Below are 18080 nucleotides of genomic sequence, written 5' to 3'. Positions count from 1 at the left end.
AGGATAGGGATATCATTGCGTCAAGAGTGAGTGTCTGATCAACTGTTTGTCGCTGATTAATAAACCCTGATTGCTCTGGGGAAATGATTTTAGTAATTACTGTCTTAATTCTATTGGCTAATATTATTGCCATAATTCTCATATCTAAATTAATAATGGAAATGGGCCTATAATTATTAGGGTTGGTGGTGTCCGTATTCGGTTTAGGTATTAGTATAGTTCTAGATGCATTCAGATGAGGGTCAGAAATACTCCCTTGTATAATGTACTTAAAGAGATGATAAAGTATGATTGACACCTTAGAACTGAAAATCTTGTAAAACGCAGCTGAGAAACCATCTGGCCCCGGTGCCTTATTATTTTTGAGATTGTTAATAGTTGTTTTGATATCCATTTGTGTAATCTCGGCTGATAATAGAGTTTGTTGCTGTTCCCCTAAGCTGGGAAAATTTAAATTATTAAGGAATAAATGTAAATTCTGTTCATTGAGAATCTTGGGGGTAGGGTTGTAGACTTCTTCATATATCTTCTCAAAAACCTTAATTATATCTTGTGAGTTATGATAGCAATTTTGTTGATAAATAATTTTTGAGATAAAAGGAGTAGGTTTATGTTGATTAAGTAATCTCGCTAAGAATCTAGAGGGAAGTTGGGCCCATTGTGAGTAATTGGCTAGATTTTTGATTTCATGGAATGATAAGTTTACTGCTTGTAAAGATACTAGCTTAACCTGCAGTTGATTAATAGAGTTCTGTATATCCGAAGAGTATTTCTGCTGCATCTTCAGCTCAAGTCTGGTTAGTTCTTCCGTGATACTCTTTTCTTTGGTGAGAAAATTTTTCTTATAAAAAGTAGATTTATTAATTAACATCCCTCTGATTAAAACTTTCGTGGTAGCCCAGGTAATATCAATCGGAGTACTATTGTCATTAATGGATAGTAAGCATTGGTCCAACAAGGTGTCAATTTCCATTCTAATATCAATCTTTTCTAGTAGGTTAGGGTTTAGGTGCCAGCATCTCATAAAGTTTTTTGGGGCGTTACAATGTACCCAATCTATTGTTAATGTAATTTTTGAGTGGTCCGATAGAGATCTAGGTTCTATGTATAAAGAGATATCAAATCTTAAGAATGTGTCTGAAATTAAGAAAAAATCCAGTCTGGACCAAGTCTTATGACATTGAGAGAAAAATGTAAATCCTTTATTGACCGTGGGAGAAAAGATATTAAGGTACGGGTCAATTAACCTGAAATCGTTTTTAATTTCAAAGAGAGCAGTAGTGGCCTGTGAGTTAAATGTAGTTATATTGTTAGTTCTGTCTGTTTTTGGGTCTTGGATAGAGTTCCAGTCACTCCCCTATAATATAGTAATGCTCTGGAAAGGAGTTTAATAAGTTATATATACCCATTATAAAATTGTGTTGGGAAGTGCATGGGGTATAGACATTCAAAATTAAAAGTGCCTTATCTAAACTGTCAATTTTGGTTACAAAATAACACCATCTGCCTTCTGGGTCTGAATCCTGCCTTAAGATATCCTGTTGGAAGGAGTTTTTAATGATAATAGCAACCCCAGCTTTGTTAGTTTTATTGCCTGCTGCTATAATGGATTTAATCCACTTTTTATTTGTCGTGAGGTTCCACTGCTCCTTCAATAAGTGTGTTTCTTGTATCATAATAAAGTCTATATTGGATTTGAACACTAAATGAAGGACCGGTTTCGTTTTGTTATCAGTTTGCAAACCTTTAACTTTCCATGAAGATACCTTCCACATGGTTTCAGTAGTAACTGTACGCAGAACTGATAAAAATGCATTACAATGTTAGATGTAATCAGCACAGATGGAAACCGTAAATGAGAGATACAAGTTAAACATAGATGAGCAACTCTTCCAGCCTTAATCCAGTGCCTAACTACTACCTCAATTACTCTGGAAGAGGGTGGGATACCTAATCGCATTCAAAATACAATTGTTAAATAAAAGAAAAAGCATTTCATTTTAGAACTTAGAAATATGGACTCACCATACAGCTTGTATCCCAGTTCACTACCTCTTTTCCGACAAAGCATAGAAAACTAAGCTATCCTAAGTGCAGTTTCTTGAAACATCAGTCAGAGCACAACTTGTAGGTTTGTGAGAATTCCTAGTTTACATATACATATACAGTAAGACTTTAAAACATTATCAAATGAATCTTAAGCAATCTAATTATTAGTTATATATCATCTTTCCAGATCACGTATGAGTAATGAGATTGATCTTAAGCAAATGTTCATAATCAGCGTAATAAAAGCAAAAGGAGGCAAAAACCTAAACTATATCTGTATTGCAAGAAAATCTTAATGTATAGCAGGTCAAATCTATGCTTATACAAGACTTATCAAAACTGTCTAATCAGATAAAGCTTTTACCTTTTCAGAAAGTTAAACTTACAACAAAAGAGAGACTCAGATCTCTTATGCAATTCCTACAAGTTGCGATTGAATCTGAACAGCTTTTGTGTGGGCTACTGACTAAAACGAACTGAAAGCCCCTCATAGTATAATATTTGCAGAATGGTTACAGTACCTTCAAAGTGTTGTACATCCTGGGGTCAGTCATTAGTGGATAAACAGAAAGGCCCCCCCATACAATGTAATTGAATAACTAATTAATGAATTACAATCATTATACGAGCTATGCTCTGTATATAGGTTCAGAAATGGACTGATTCCTTCACTGTCCCTTTAAGGTTGCGCTGTACCCTGGGAGGTCATCACGAATGGGAGCTGGAGTCCATCTTCCGACCAGGCGATCACGAGGAGCACAGGCCCAGGAACTAGCTACTAAAGACAGCCACGAAATGAAGGCCCTTCCTATGCATGGCTTCCCTGAGGAAATTCGAGGAATGCAGGTATGAGTGACAGTAGAGGGGTATCAGATTTATTGGAAGTAGCTCACTTTGTTTCTTTCACATGTCTGCAGTTGCATAGGGCTCAAAAATCAAGCTGTGTGTGTCACTTTACCTGGGTTAGTTTTAAAAAGTTTAAGAAACACAGATGCTGATTCTTCCTTGTTGCTCATAGAGTATCTCTGATCCTGCGTTGAGAAAGAGAGAGTATTGGGGTACTTCATTTGGAATTTGATTTGCTTATTTATGAGGAAAGCACAGTAAGCGGCAAGATTTTGTCTTTCAAGTTTAATTTGGTAAGGTAGATCTTGCATAATGATTATTCTCATCCCCTTCCAGTCCACTGATTTTTTAGTTTTAGCAGCGGATAACAGTTTATTTACATGGCAGAAGTTGAGAATCTTTGCATACACAATTCTTGGGTTGTTTAACACATGGGAAGCTCTTAGAGCTCTATGCGCCCTTTCAATAGTAACTTGATTAGCTTCTTGGTCGCTATCTAGGAATAATGCAAATATTGATGTAAGTGCCTCTATTAGCTTGTTTTGCTCAATATTTTCAGGTATGCCCCTTATGACTAAATTATTTTGTCTAGATCTGGCTTCGAGATCCAGAATTTTTGCTTGTAGATCCTGAATAGAGTTTTTATTGGAATCAACATCTTTTTGAATGCTTTCAATTTTAATGTCTTGGTCCATAATTTTAGATTCAATTTTGTCCATTCTTGTTAAAAATTTTTTTGTAGATGAGCCAATTGCATTGATCTGAGTTGCTAAATTTTGTATCGCCTCTTGAATGGGTTGCAATGCTATTTTCAGATCTTCTAAGTTAGAGTTTTCTGCTTTGTTTTTAATTGGATTTGTATTTTTATTGGTATCTAAAGATTTATTAAATCTGGCTCTTTTAGATGTAGTATCCTTTTCCGGAGAATTTATAGCTGTGAATTTTGATTTGGTAGTCTGACTTTCCATATTTTCTGTATCTAGTGGCATTTTGTTTGTTTTCCTTTGATGTATTTATCAGATCTTCTTCTGTAATGTTTTTCAGGAACCCACCAGCCTGGCTGTTATCTGCACTGAGATCACATGTGGCATAAATCATCGTACTAATCAATAGTAATCCAGCCTTTAAGAAAAAGATCCAGAATTTTTCTTCCCTCAGGTACGTGCAGCAAGTTAAATAGATGATTAATCTGTACGTTTTAGTTGTAGAAAGCACTTTGTCTCACTTGTAATAGTATAAAGAATTAAGGTATAGTGCTCTACTGTGTTTCAGCACTCCCTACAGGACAGCGGCCATCTTGCTCTCCAAAAAACATGGGTTCTGAAGAACAGTAAACCTACAATATACATTGACTGTGGCTACTGCATCCAGAGAGCCAGACACTGCCCTGATCAAGGTTATGATCTGAATCCTGAGCCTCAGCACTGCTGTCATTTAGAAGCTTGTCCAATATGGATGACAAAACACTGTCACTGATGTTCCGGAGATCACTGCAATGAGCCAGCTCAATAGCGGATAATGTACTTGGTGATAGACCAGCCCTGAAATGGACAAGGTAATAGTGGAACTAGGAGACTGGCTCTATTACCAGGTCCGTGGTATCTAATCAAAGTTGGAATAGCAAGACCAGTAAGTGTCCAAATGTAGGATTTGCAGAGTTAGTAACCACAGTAAAGCTGAATCATTAAAATAAAATCTTAAGATATTCCAAGGCAAATTCAAAGGACTATTTGTTGACACATGCATTAAGGTGCTCCAGGACATGCCACTGAAGGAACTAAAGGACTGAATGCTGCAATTAAATCAAAAGGTGCTTCAACAAAGTATTAGTTTAAGGGTGTGCACACTTATGCAACCAGCTTATTGTACATTTTTTTATTTTTTATATTTTTACCTAACAGATTTGTTTGTTTTGCAATTGAATTGTACAGGTATAGGTTACATTAAAGGTGGGAAAAGTTTTGAAATTATTTATTGTGGACTCATTTTTTTATATCACAAAAATCTGGCACATGTGTGTACATGTTTTATATCCAATGTGTATATATATATATATATATATATATATATATATATATATATATATATGGGTCTACTTTCTTTGATCGAAATATCATTATTAATAAAGAAAGTATGACCTTACTTTCATGAAAGTGCACTTCAACGAAAGGGTACTTTTGCGAATTCCGGTTCAGTGAACCGGCAATTAAAGTAAAAAAATAACAATTTAAACTCTGTTTCAAGCCTCCCTGCACCCCACATGTGGAGGTCTGTGCCCCCCACACCCCCACTACATTAAATATACTAACTCCCAGATTGCACTACAGTGGGGAAACAGGTATATTCCCTTATCCCCACTGTAGGGCTCTGTTTTATTTAGATTGCCAGTTTGCTGAACCGGAATTTGCAAAAGTGCACTTTCTTTGAAGTGCACTTTCACGAAAGTAAGGTCATACTTTCCTTGTTCAAAATAATGGTATTTCGATCAAAGAAAGTAGACCCCATATATATATATATATATATATATATATATATATATATATATATATGAGTCTATATTTGAACATCGAAGTTTTAAAACTTCGAATGTTCTAATATCGACCCCTATTCAGCAAACGTTGAAAATTTTGAACATGCAGAACAGCGAATTTTTTCCCAGGGAAAATATTTGCTGTTCCGACACACATACACACAACACAAGCACACCAAACAAACAGCAATCCACACGCATACACTTAAAATCCTACATCTAACCCTACACTAAACTGTACATACACTACTATCTATCCACTTACCTTAACCCAAACCCTAACCCTAAGGTCCGTCACTATGGCACACTCACCTCACCCGCGCCCTAACCCTAACTCACCTACCCTGCCCTAACCCTCACGTCCACACAATCGCACACTTACCTGACCCGCACCCTAACCCTAACTCACTTAACCCGTGCCCTAACCCTCACGTCCACACAATCGCACACTTACCTGATCCCGACCCATAACTTTCCACCACAGTGCTGAAAAATAGCAAAGCCACAGAAACGGCCAATCAAATTCCTTCCTTAGGAAGAAATGCGGTGCTCTGCAGCTTCGCTATTTTCAGCTGGATAGGGGTCAATATTAGAACATTCGAAGTTTTAAAACTTCGATGTTCTAATATAGACCCATATATATATATATATATATATATATATATATATATATATATATATATATATATATATATGTTTAGATGGTTTCCCTAGTACTGGCTGATTTTAGCTAAAATTGACCTCTGTGTTCTCGAGGCATTTTGGATGACAATGCAAATGGTTGACAGTCTTGTGAAAATGGACATTCCCCAAAGATGGGGAATATGTCCTTTCCCCAATCCCCATGGATTGTGCAATATCAGAATTAGTATATATAATTATTAGCAGGAGATGTACAGGGTGCAGCCCTTCACATGAGGGGTACAGGGATGCTGCCCACATAAAAATACACTTTACTGAGCTTGTATGTTCAGAGAAGTAACCTCAGCGTATGTGCAGAAGCGTGTTGATGTTTCTGCTTTGACATTACTGTGCCAACATTACTCACATCGACGTAATGCCAATTCAACAAATGCTAGTATATGTGTATGTGTGTATATATATATGTGTGTATATAGACGCATACACACACACACACACACACACACACACACACACACACACACACTATATCCATTTATCCAATCCATCCACCACTTTTGCACATATGGTTAGAGTGTCATTTCAATAATGACAATCATCTACAGACAGTGTTCACACACATGTGTGTGGGTATACTTACAGGGTTAGGTTTGCACATATGAGAAAGGAGCCTATCCTTACCTGAGTGCTAACTCTAACCTTTTCCCTTATAATAAGAGCTATTCTGAGTAATGTACAATGTAATAAACAGGGAAGTGCTTTATTTAGTCATACTATTCAACATACCATAGCCCATTTTGTGTTTATGGGCATAGTTACTATTTTAACAGATTGCTGTCTAACTGATATTGCACATTTGCTAAACAAGAACGAGAGGTTTTGGATTATCATCACAGGGTTCTGTACCATCCAGGGCTGAATGAACAGTATTAAATACTAAGAACGTATAAGACAGATTTTGAGAAGTATATTATTATACTTTTATTCCTTTCGTTTCATTTTCCCTTCCCCCTTCCCTTTTCCTTCTTCTTCCTTTGCTTTTTATTAGTCTGAATTTTGCTATGCATTGTATTTCCTTCATAATATGTACAAAATAATAAACAGAGAATTGCTTATTTATACATACTAATTGCAAGTAAATATGAATTTTTTTGTGTTCCCTAATTTGCTCTCCCAGCTACAGATATAGAATAGGAAGAAGTGAAACATATTTGATGCTGCTTGTGCATGTAACTATCCATAATCACATGGACATGCATTGGCCTGACTATAGTCGGCAGTACAAGTAAATGGAAGCATCAAGCTCCAGCTCAAAATATTTAATTTATGTCTGTCTGTCTATTTACAGCTATAGTCCAACTGAACTTGGAGAGCCCCTTTTCAGCAGAGACACAGGGTTTTATATATGCCAGAGCTCTGTAGTTCAGTAGGGTCGGGTGGTGGGTGGACTAGATAATTAAATAGGATCAGGGTGTGGAAGTTACGACTCTTGACATTTGGCGCAAATAGCAGTGAGCAAGTATGTCACAACTAGCACTTCCACTGTGAGTGGACAAAAGTGAATGCACAGAGGATCAGAATCCATGAACTGCATTCCCCAAAGACAACCTGCTGAAAAGCACTTTTAAGTGTTTTTTTGTAAGGGAGCAAGCTCCCCTGCACCCCCCCATACTTTTATATAGTTATCATGAGAACCTTGGTGTGTATTAACTTAATCAGTTAGATACATGCCTGCTCTGTGATTGAAAGTGTCTGTGAAGTAGCCCTTGCAATCTGAGGACCTCTTACTAAGTTGGCCACTGTCCCCCCCTTTTTTTACCAGTATACTATACTGCATTTGCCAATTATTTAGTCTCAGGAAATTACAGAAAAACTGTTTTAATTTGTCATCTCTTTGTTAATTGCTTTGCTCTGGCTATACACTGATTGATCTCAGTTTAATTTGACCTGAGGCTGGGAATGCAGGATAGAATGAAAGGTATGGAAAGAATGGCAAAAATATAAAACACCTCAATATCTTGAACATTTCAGAATGCTTCACAATCATACTAAAAAGCAAATAAATGAAGACAAAAAGCTATACTATAATAACTTTCAGAATAATACTAAACTAAACCCCAAAACATTTTGGGTATCCATTAAAGAACTCTTACATCCAGGTCAAAAATTCAACCCAAACCCATCTCCTGATAACTCACTACTCGAAACTGCAATACAGTTCAACTCCTTTTTTATAGATTGTATAACATCTTGCCCACCTCTTATATAAAACTCTTGATAAACAAACTTAAACCATACTCTTCTTCATCTGATGGCCTTCCAAGCGAGTACCTAAAAATAGCAGACAGCACTGCCTGTCCTGTCTCAATTCTTATTAATAGGTCAATCCAGGAATCTCACATTCCCTGTCTCTGGAAAAAGTCACGCATTATCCTTCTGCACGATGGAGGAATTTCAACAGACATTAATAACTTTAGACCTATAGCAATCTTATCTCCTCTTGCCAAAATACTTGAAAAATGTATTCAAAAACAATTGCTAGATTATCTCCTGTAGGAAGAACTCCTATCCCCTACACAACATAGTTTCCATCCTTCCCATAGTATTAGCACTGTCCTTCTAACCTATACAAATAGTGTCAATAAAGCTAGAGATAATGGCAAACTAGTATCTTCCTTATTTCTAGACTTGTCTAAAGCCTTTGACAGTTTGTCACAGCAAACTTCTACTTCAAATGTCCTCACTAGGTCTCACTCAGCCCATCCGTCTGTGTTTCAAAAGCTAGCTGACCAGTGGGTATCAGTCAGTAAAATGGCACTCCATGCTCTCTCCTTACCTTCCAGTCACCACCGGTGTACCACAGGGCTCTATCCTTGGTCCCTTCCTCTTTAACATTTTCACCAACATACTCTATATACAATCCACACAACAGGCCACCTTAATATAATATGCAGATGATTCAACTCTAATTTGCACATCTGTCAACATGGTACACCTCCAAAAAATTACTCAGGAAGCTTTAACAGTCACTGAAACATGGCTTCATAACTCACCACTCATGCTCAACCCAAAAAAGTCCAAACTACTATTTTTCCACCTAAATTGCTCTCTCTCATGAAAAAAACTAACTCTCTTGGTAATGCAACCATTCAAGTCACTTCTCATAGCAAATTATTAGCGGTGAGAGTGGATGATAATCCTACAGTCAACCTGCATATATAAAACTGGATAAGAAAAACTCATCAAAAACTAGGGATGCTTTACAGAGCCAAAAACTTTCTCACTGATGTAACTAAAACTACACTTGCCACTGCTTATCTCCTCCCCACACTTCTTTATGGCACTCCCATCCTCACTTGCCTCCAGGCTGCACAAAAATTAAAACTTGAATGATGCTATAACAAAGTTGCTAAATTTGAAGCAAATACCCCTTTCTGAAGCAACCACTGTATATCACTAAAAAGCCTATTTGGTTAGAATTGCCTCATCAACTAACATAAACACAGCTTCTTGCCACCTATAAAATTATCCAGCATCCATCTGCCTGTCCAGCACTAAAAATCATTCTATACAACTATGTTCTCAGTCGGTCATTGCGATCCAGTGACCAAAAACTCTTTTCTGTCTACAAACCTATCACATTTTCTGGGCATTGTCTGTACTCTTACAAAGTTGCTAAAGTCTGGAACTCCTTACCTGTACCCATCAGGACAATATCCTCCATCCCCTTTTTCAAAACCACTCTGAAAGACTTCCTGGAGGCCGGATTCATGAAGGCTTGCACGGAGTCTAAGAGTAGAGTAAGACTCCATGCAGCCAACATGTCCGCCGAGCGATCCAGGAACAGCCAGCAGGGGCGTGCAAGAGAGCTCCTAAAACGACTCTTACACAGACAGGGCTAGGTTATGCAAATTACCTCATTTGCTGCCGAAAGCTATGCAAATGAGGTAAATTTACAATCCAGGAAACCCTAACCTGTCCGAGTAAGAGTAGTGTTATTTGCAGAAATGTACTCCATTGACAACTGAGTATCGTTCTGCAAATAGCAAAACGGAGACATGACAGCTCCAAATAAAGGCTGCATCCAGTTGAGGAAGCATGCCAATGGCCAAATATATGGCCATTGGCAATGTTCCCCGATGCAAAATAAAAAAAAAATATTTTTTTTACCTCGATCTCCGAAGTTTAAGTGTAGCACATCGCCGGGCAAATGTGCTGCGCTTTAAAAACCAGAAAACCAAAAATTAAAAGCCACAAATAGGGATTTTATTGAAAATCTTAATTTTCCATGCAAGTGAATGACAGGCTGAAGACAACATGGCTACTGAGTAGAGGTTGCTAAGGGGGGAAGCTCAGTCTAAGAGATGTAACCAAGCATTAGTAGGCAATCCTATGCAAATGAGGATAAGGATAGTGAATCCCAAATTTACATAGCAAATGAGCAAAGTCAGTGGAGTGTGTGAGTAGGATAAGGGGAGTATCAGAGTAGAAGATAGGTGACATCACGAGGGGGGGGGTATGTATGAAAGAATGTAAGCTCATTGGAGCAGAGTGGCATGTGTTTGTTGTCAATTACTCATCACTGGAAGAGGTGTGTCAACAGGTATCCTAGCTAAAGGCAAGAAACTGAAGGTGTATGCCGTGGATAACACTAAAGTTTCTTGTTGAAGTGCCTGCAACGTGTTTGTGCACGGGTGCGTGCCTGTATATCCAAGTAAGACTGTGTGTGTGCGTGTGCGCCTGTGTGTGCGTGTTTAAGCCGGAGTAAGTATGTGTAAGGTTGTTGAAATGTGTGTAAGTGCATTTGCGCCTGTGTGTGCGCATTTAAGCAGGAGTCAGCAAGTGTTAGGCCGTGTAAGCATGTGTGCGTGCGTGTGAGCTGGTGTGCGCGTGTTTGCGCTTGTGTGCGCGGCGCTCCCCCTGTGGAAACAGAAAGGGAAAAGGAAGCACAAAAAATAGTAGAAAGTTAGCCAGAGAGAACTAACAGAGCTAGCAGGTGAATACAATCAGAATCAGGCAATTACACAGGCAGTACAGCAGCCCAACCCAGCACTTAAAACTCTGCAAACAACTTTCCACCATGTTTTCCTAAGAGACACTGCAACACTGCAGTAAATTAGAGAAGTGAAAACTTAAAAAGCTTTACTGAGACAAAGAAATGTTAGGGGCTGCCATTGCTGTTATAAGGCGACATATGCAACATGCTGAGGGTGGTGACAATGCGAATGCTGCTGAGCAACCCACAGTGAGGAGACAGAGAAGAGTGTACAGGCCCAGGGTAACCTACCACGGGCTAAATGAGCTGGAGATAGTGGAGCCCTATACAGTGGACAGAGACCTCATGCAGCAAATTGTTGAGCTGTGCAGGCCATGCCTCACACACAGAACCAACAGAGGGGAACCCATCCCAGTGGAAACCAAGGTATGTGTTGGCCTAAAAATACTAGCAACAGGAACCTTCCAGAGACCAACTGGTGATATGATGGGGATATCACAGGCATCAGCATCCAGGGTACTGCACCAGTTCCTGAATGCCATGTCAGCACATGTCGGTGATCATGTATATTTCCCCAATTCCCATGAGGTATTGGCCAGCAATATGCATCTTTTCCAGCAAATAGCGGAATACCCTGAGGTAGTGGGTGCAATAGACTGCACGCACATACGCATCAAAGCACCAGCCGGTGAGCGGTGTAGGGCCTACTTTAACCGCAAGGGTTTCCCCTCCATCAACTGCCAGGTTGTGTGTGATGCCCAGGGCATAATATTGAATGTGTGTGCTGGCTGCCCTGGAAGCTACCATGATTCCCATATCTGGCATCTGACACAGCTGTACCAGACATTTGCCAATGTGGACATCCCTCATGGTCACCTAGTGGGGGATGCTGGATATGCACTGGAGCCGTGGCTGATGACACCCATCAGAAATGCACACACACCTGAACAGGAACGCCATAATGAGGCACACGCACAAACACGAAATGTAATTGAGCATGCGTTTGGGCTGCTCAAGTCACAGTTCTGGTGCCTGGACACATCTGGTGGAGCCTTGCAGTACTCACCAACTACATGTACCCAAATTGTCATGGTATGTGCTATGCTACATAATATGATCCTGCGAAAACAGCTGCAGCAGGAGCAGCATAGGGCCGGGCCAAACAGCCCCCACCATTACCAAGGCCATCACAGGCAGAGCGTAACTCGGAGGAGGAACAACCTGAGCCTATCCCAGTAGGCAGAAGGATGCTTGCCCAGTATGCTATGGCCTTGGCAAAGAGGCAACACATAGCACATACACTGGCTCAGTAGGAACCCTGGAAATGATACCTCTCTCTGACTCGCACATATAGTAAAAGGGATGCCTAACTTGACACTACCTGTTTTCAAACATTTATAGGGAGTGTACTATGTGCATCCGACATAGACAGCCCTGTAGCACCACCTGAGGCATGATTGCCATGTTTTAAGCAATATAAAGCAGTGCTAAACAGCTTTTACCACTATTTAGTATATGTAAACAAAATTGCACACACTAACTAGCACAACTTTGGGCAATGTTGAGCAATACTGGGCAATGTTCAGCAATGTTGGTTAACGTTGAGCAATGTTGGGCAAGTTTGGTCAAAGTTGGGCATAGTGGAGCAAAAGCAGGTAAACATGCTCATATTTGCTTTACTGGTCCTTTAGCAGTCTGGTCTGCCCAGTATGAAAATATACAGCAGTGACAGGCCTCGAACCCAGGATACTGTGCATTATAGTCACAGTAATGAACCACTAAACCATGACAGTATTTGACTGGTCAGTCTGTATGATGAAATGTTAAGTCTATGCAAAGTGTCTCATGGAAACCCTGCAGGCACAGCATAATCCCTGTCGAGTTATGACACAAAGGTGAGCCATGCAATAAAAATACAACTTGATTTTCAACACACATATAGTATAAATGTTAATATTGGGCATGTTCACACACGTCAACAAATGTAGTGGACTTCAGACAGCAACATACTGAATGGTCACACTGGGCGTGCTCACACACGAATAAATGAGGCAAATGTCAGGCAACAAAATACTGAAAGGCCAAACTGGGCATGCTCACACACTTAGGCCATGTCTGAGTACAGCAGTGGGCCACACATATCTGGCAGTTGCATGTGTTAACCCAAGAACCTCTTACTATTCACCAATCCTGCCTTGTGCACACAGTTATATGACAACAGACACATATATAATATATTGGAACCCTGTCATATTCCAATATGTACTACAGATACTTAGGTTGTTCATAGAAAGTGGGAAAGCAAAGAAGATAAAAAACCTGCAATCAGTATCATCAATAAACATTGTGCACTCCAAACATTATCATAGGTTCATAGGTTCATAGGTTGATACTAGGCTATCTGCCCTAGGGCATTTATAAGCCTAGCCAGAGTGTGTTTGGCTTTCGCCACCCTTTTAGATTAGTAGACTGTGCCTTTGAATAGTAGGTCACAGAAGATAGCCCTTTTATGGTTAGTTTTTTGTGCCTCTGTCTAGCAGGGACCCAGAAGAGATCCCAGGGGTAAACTTACGATCTCCCATCCACTCGTCAAGATTTCTTTTGAAGAGGGTCAGTGAGGGGCTCTGCCTAACTTGGACTGGGATTTTGTTCCAGAGTGAGGGGAGCCTCTGGGATATGAATCTGTCCCTCCAGCATGTCCTATTTATTTCTGTGCTGAGGTTTAAGTCCCTGGAGCGTGTAGCTCTAAGGGATTTAGATTACCTGAGGTGGAGCATGTCCATTAATTCTGGGTTGGACATGGCTTTATATGTCAGGCACAGATCGCCTCTGAGTAGGTGGTAAGCAACTGAGTAGAGCTGGAGTTTCTTTAGCCAAACTGCATAGGGCATCTGTTTGAGTCCCTTGATCCTCTTGGTGAAGTACTTTTGGGGGTCTTTCCAGTTGCTGCAGGTTTCGGATAAGGTACATCCCAAATGGGGCATTGTATTCAATTATGGGCCTGATGAGTGATGAGTAGAGGGGCACAATGACCTCTCTTGATCTAGATGTGAAACTTTCGGAATAAGGTGGGCTATATAGAAGGTCTTTCTAACCACTTTGGCAACGTGACTGTCAAAGGAGAGATTACTATCTACTTGGGTCCCCAAATCCCTAATTACTTCTTCCGTACTTAATGGATTACCACCTATGTGGTAATTTGTGGGCACTTTGTTTTTCCCAAAGGGGATGACTATGCATTTTATGGCATTTAGCTTTAGGCTATGGCTCTGGCACCAGTTATCCATCTCTGTGAGACCCTTTTGGAGGATGCTTGTGTCAGCCGGAGAGTCGATTATGGCACCCAGTTTGCAGTCATCTGCGAACTTGGTCAGCCATAGTCCTCCCGTGTTAGCCTGTACCTCAGAGAAGTATATACCGAACAAGTGAGGTCCCAGGACTGAGCCTTGTGGGATGCCACTTGTAACTGGTGTAGAGTCTGACATGGCACCTGCAATTCCGACCATGTGTGTGCTATCCCTGAGCCAGTTTGCAACCCATCTTGTGACATATGGGTTGATATCTAAGCTGGTGAGCTTATTTATGATGCCTGAGTGGAGTATTGTGTCGAAGGCTTTTGTGAGGTCCAGGTAAGCTGTGTGGACTACCTTCCCTTTGTCTATGGCCCTGGTAACTGTTTCAAAGATGTTGAACAGGTTCAAGAGGCAAGATCTGCCCTTAACAAAGCCGAATTGGGTAGGATCCAGTGTCTGGAGGTTCCCGATGTCTTTGTTTATGAGTTCCATGATGATACGCTCCATAGCTTTGCAGACCAAGTTAGTCAGGCTTATAGGGAAATAGTTTCCTGGGTCCGTTGTGGCACCACCTTTGTGGAGCGGGACCACTGTTGCTGTACACCATTCCTTGGGTACATATCCTGTAGTAAGTCTGAGATTGAACAGTGACTTTATGTGAGGGTTAAGTTCTTCTTGAAGCTCGTGTAAGATGCAGCCCGGGACACTGTCCGGTCCCATTGATGCTATGTTTTTTGCTTTGGAGAGGGCAGCTCTCACCTGTTCATCTGTGATGTCAGGGAGGCTACACTCTTTTGGGATGGACATTTGCTCTTTTGGGGGGGGGGGGGGGAGAAATTTGCACTGAGCCTGTCTGCCAGAATGTTGGCAATGTCTGTGGGTTCAGTGTATTTTTTGTCATTTCGCACTAACTCAGAGCATATCTGGGAGTTGCCACCCATGTTCCTGACATAACTAAATAAGGCCTTGTGATTGTCTTTAGTGTCTTGTGCAATTTTTCTTTCGAAGCTGGCCTTAGATGACTTTATGAGGGATCGTAGCTTCTTGCTAGTACTGATCAGAGATGCCTTCCCTTTTTGAGATTCTGCTCTATCATGTAGTAGCTTCCTCCTTTTGTTGTATAGCTTATTTATGGCCAGGGTCCACCAGACAGGTCTCCTGCCTTTGGAGGAGTGAGTTTTGGTTTTATTTGGGATAGCATGATCCATACATTCCTGTAAGTGTCCATAGAATGCGTTTGTAAAGGATTCTGCGGTTTGAGACGTATTTTCCACTGGCCCGGGGGCTTTGAAGGATACTACCTCAGTTTTGAAAAGTGTGAAGTTTGCTTTTGAGAAGTTCTTCACTGAGGTTACCTTGGCTAGGGGTGGGGACGGGATATGGATGTCCAGTGAGATAAATCTATGGTCTGACCTTACCAATGAGGGGTATACCTCTGGTGTGGAACATAGAGTCCCCATGTTGGTGATGACCAGGTCCAATATGTTTTCCCCTCTTGTGGGGGTGGTGACTAGTTGTTCCATAGCATTTGAGTTTATAAATTCTAGGAACCATTGGGCGAGGGTGTGGGGGCTTGAGTAGTATTCCCAGTCAATGTTTGGGTAGTTGAAGTCACCCAATATAATGGTGTTTGGAGAGACCTTCATATTCTCCAGTGTTCTCAGGAAAGCCGAGTGGAGTTCCTGAGTTTGGGAGGGTGGTTTGTAGCAGGCGTACAAACTGAAAGGCAGTTTTGCCCACTGTTAGTTGCACATGGATGGTCTCCGATGCTTCGTGCAGTGCTACTAACCTGGAGGTGTGGGTATCTTTGATGTATATGGATACTCCCCCTCCTTTTGTGGTTCTGTCCGAGTTTTGTGGCCGAAAAGCATGGTATGAAGTATAACTTGGTAGTGCTGGGGTGCTTTCAGGAGGCTTGAACCAGGTTTCTGTTACTGCACAGATATTGATATTCTCCATACTGAGGAGAGCCTCGAGTGGAGTGCATGCATTTTGAGGTTTAGACTTCTGGCGTTGAGCAGCATTACCCTTAGTTTCTTTTTCCTTGTATTGTCTATGGAGGTGGGTTTGTCTTTTGAGCCTTGCCTAAAAAAGGCACTATGGGGGTGGCAAGAGCCTTAGCCAGTATTTGAAAGCCCAGGGGTGACAAGTGCAAGCCGTCCCTAGTGAAGCAACGTGGCTTGTCGAGCATGTCATCCCAGGCTGACAGACACTGGATCCCCTTTGAATGACACCAATATGTCAGCCAACTGTTAAAATTGATCATTTTGTCTTTATACTGTGGCATCATTCTTGGTGAGGGTAAGATGCTGCTCAAGGTCAGGGTCATACCAGCCTGGGCTACATGATCAGAGTGCTCCTCTATGTCTCTTTTCATGTAGTCCAGGGAGGTACGTCTCAGGTCATTCACACCAGCATGGACAATGATGGAGTCATATTTGTACTTGCTTTGGAGTGACTTGAGTGCATGTGTTATGAGGCGGATCCTGGCACCTGACAGACAGCTTACAGTGACCTTCTCCTTGTTCAGCCTGGTGAGTGGGATGTCAGTGTGTCTGACAATAGAGTCACCAATTACAAGTTTATTAGGTGTGTTGTATAGCCTTAAGGGCAGTGACTGTGTGGCACACTGTCTTTGTGAACTATGTGATACGTGGGTATTGCTGTGGGGTAGCAGTTGTTTGGGTGTCTGCTTTGGAGGTGTCTGCTGCTTAGGCAGATTTTTATTTAGACCCTCCGAGTATGTTTTTGTGTGTTTATGTGCTTGGTTTGCTGTTGCTATAGGTCTATGTGAGACTGGATTTGTGGTGTGTGTGGTTACCTTCTCCTCTTGATAGACTGTGCCAGTCATGGGTCGAGAGAGCTCAGCCTCCAGTTTGGCTATATAGTTGCATCTCTCACATATATTTGAGTTAGTTGGGAGGAGGAGAGGGTTGTATGTGTACATAAGGCAGTTGTGACATTGCCTCAAAATTCCCATATTCACCAGCTGGACTGGAGAGTACACACAAAACTGACCTTTGGACATGTCAGGATATTATGATGAAATACTTTTTGACTGATCAAAAAGGATCAGTAGGGTGTTAAGTGTGTAAAAGAGTATAAGAGGGGTTTACTGCATAAGTTTGTTGGTGTTTTGGAAAGATTATCTGCGAAGGTGTCCAGACAGAACCATGACACTTCCTTCAGCTATGTCATAAATAGCAATGTACACTCATATATGTCCTGAGTCAGGGCCAACTGTAAATGACTGACAATGCCAACATCCTGTCAGACAGGCCCATACATACATACTCACCTCCCACTGACAAAAGGCCCTATCATCATACCAGGAGATATCACATGTAGAATGGGTAAACAGCTCCTTCCAAAGCTGAAAACATGGCATCAATTGGATTACATTGTTCCCCTATATGTGACATAACTGAACTGCAGAACAAACAGACCCTGCACCTGAACAGCCTGTTGAGCCTCACCCTCTCTACAGGATATGAAACTGTTGAATGGGTTACAGCAACATATGGCACACTCCACAAGTGTTGGTGCACAACAGACCATGGGAACTATAGTCTTATAAGCCTATGAAGTCTGATCTGCAAGGCCATGGAGTCCATCATGATTGAAGTCATAAACAGAGCTATTGGAAGCCTACAAACACACAACCCTACCAACTTTGGTTTGGTCATGGGCAGATCGTGGTTCCCAAACCTGCTAGACTGTTTGC

This window comes from Protopterus annectens, chromosome 3.part0 (genome assembly GCF_019279795.1).
Source record: "Protopterus annectens isolate FY-2018-M chromosome 3.part0, PAN1.0, whole genome shotgun sequence".
Classification (NCBI taxonomy): Eukaryota; Metazoa; Chordata; order Ceratodontiformes; family Protopteridae; genus Protopterus; species Protopterus annectens.
Note: the sequence above shows the minus strand (reverse complement) of the source record.